A 2,757-nucleotide genomic window follows, 5' to 3' on the forward strand; every position below is an offset into this window, starting at 1 on the left:
GATAATGGATACCCGTTGTGATTAATATGCATTCATTAATCCCCCCCCCCGCCCCCCGGCACGTGAAGGACTCGCAAGTGATGTCATCACACCTACCCCTCTATTTAAGGAACGAAACAGGGGGGAGGATTTCTCCACAAATCTGGCTGCCGCCTGATGATGCCAGTTGCGGTTACTGGCCAAACGTCGTACACTCAGATTGTAAATGTTGTAGATTTACTCTCCAAAACGCCGGTGTTGCTGTACTGGTAACGAATTGGCGTGTTCTGTTTACGTGACAAACCTTACTGATTGGCTGTGTCGGGTGGCGGTGGGTTTAACGACACATTTTTACGTGATCTAAACCCAAAAAAACTCTTATGGATACACAGTCCTATAGTCCATTCAATACACTATATGCTACACCTACAATACACTATACTATACCTACAATGCACTATATACTACACCTACACAATTAATTGCACCACAGACTGTAATATTGATCATACGCTACGGAACACGATACTGTACGTCACGCTGTACTTTAGCCATCCACATTCCACCACTATACATTACAGCGGTGTACAGTACTCCACATTGAATGGCACACACGAACTTGCGCACGAATATAAAAAGACACTAACGCGTAAATGTGAACGCACAAACACCTATCTTAATTAGTTGAACGGAGGCAACAACAAAAAACCGCGTGAAAACCCGATAATTTTAAATCGTACAAACCAAACCGCAAAGTGTTAGACTGAGGATATTTAGGTTGCAAAAAACGCATTTACACAAACCCACGCACACATTAACACTAACTTGAACAAAAAAATGCTAAAAACGATTAAGTTATTAAAAATAAATGTATAACAAACATTCAATATCTTCGCTGCGTTTGCGGCAACTGCTCCTCCCCCGCCCTACTGAACGCTACTGCTTGACCCCTACTGTTTGACCCCTACTGTTTGACCCCTACTGCTTGACCCCTACTGCTTGACCCCTACTGTTTGACCCCTACTGCTTGACCCCTGCAGGGACCTTGAGTCTCTGGAAGTCGTAGAGTTTATGAGACCACCACTGACCTCTCCGTGGGCCCTAGACGGTCGAAACACGGGGACATATTTCGATGTAAAGCTTTCGTGACTGCAGGGATTCATCTTCTTGGTTCTTTCGGTAAAGTCACGTAGAAGGGAAATGATAAAATAATAAAAATAAAACATAATAAAATACATTATCACGACGTTTCGGCCACAACGCAAGCAGCCGTCCTCAGGTGAAGAACAGGTCTGTCGGAAAGACGGCGTCTGACACTGTCTTTCCGACACACGGGGACAGCTTGACTTGGATGTTGAAGTTGCTCACGATCTCCTCCGCCTGCCTCTGTGAGCCGTTGTGGCCTCCCAGGGATCACGCGGAGGCCGTTTGGAGGTCGTTGGAGGCCACATGACCAGGTTGCCCCCCCCTCCCTCCCAGCTCGTGAATTCCAGCTTCATTGGTTCCCACCGAAAGTCAGTTGGCCTCATTTTTATTTTTTATTGTATTGTGATAGTTTTTTTTACTGCTGTCAGAATTCTATTTTTAGAACAACGTGTTTTTTTTTTTACCTCTGATGTATAGCGCTTTGAGATTATCAATTTGAAAGGCGCTTTATAAAACCGAGTTTATTATCATTTGTATTATTTTCGCCCAGGGTGCCACGGTTATCTTCCCCGTGCCATTGGGGCCAATTATGAGGTTTAAGTTGGGTCTCGGCTGGAACTCCACCTCGCAGTAGGTGGCAAAGTTGACCGGTTTTATCCGTTTTACGTACGGCAGAAGCATTGCGAATGGCCACTTTCCCTCAGAAATGAACTTTAAATCGAATGTTTTGTAAATATGTTTTTACTGTTTAATCTGTTATCTTTAAAACCACCAACACCGCCCCTCCACCATCACTCGTGTCCATCACACAACACATACACCACACACACCACACCACACACAACACACCACACACATCACACACGTGCACCACATACACACACCATACACACACGCACCACACACACGCACCACACACACACGCACACCACACACACTCGCACTACACACACGCACCACCCACACACGCGCACCACACACTACACACTACACCACGCACACACTACACACTACACCACACACACACACCCACCACACACACCCACCACACACGCGCACCACACACGCGCACCACACACGCGCACCACAGACGCGCACCACACACACGCACCACACACACACCACACACCACACACACGCGCACCACACACACGCACCACACACACACCACACACACATCACACACACATCACACACGCGCACCACACATGTTTATGTGGCTGCTGCTGCTGCCATCCAGCAGCAACATCTGGAAAATAAAAGAAATTGCACGTAAAGAAATAAGCAGGGTCATGCCCCATTCGTTCTTAACATTTTGACCAAAAAAAAGTTTACACCGTTAATGTTAACAAGCGTCTGGTCGACGTACGGTTGTGTGGGTGCCGGGGCCCAGGGTTAGGATCCAGGATTCGGCCGCCCCTCATGAAGCCGGACACTCGAGCGCCAGCGAGTTGATGATCTTGGCCTCATCACGAACGCCAGCATCGTAATAATACCAACAATAAAACAAACCCACGCCCATTCGGACCAAATTTGGTGTTGTAACCGACCATCTCTTCACAATTACAGGCTTTGTGACGCCGCTTAGTGACGGCTGGCCGGAGAAACGCCGATCCCCCCCGATTGTTGGGC

Source organism: Lampetra planeri, chromosome 52 (assembly GCF_965212315.1).
Source record: "Lampetra planeri chromosome 52, kcLamPlan1.2.h2, whole genome shotgun sequence".
Classification (NCBI taxonomy): Eukaryota; Metazoa; Chordata; class Hyperoartia; order Petromyzontiformes; family Petromyzontidae; genus Lampetra; species Lampetra planeri.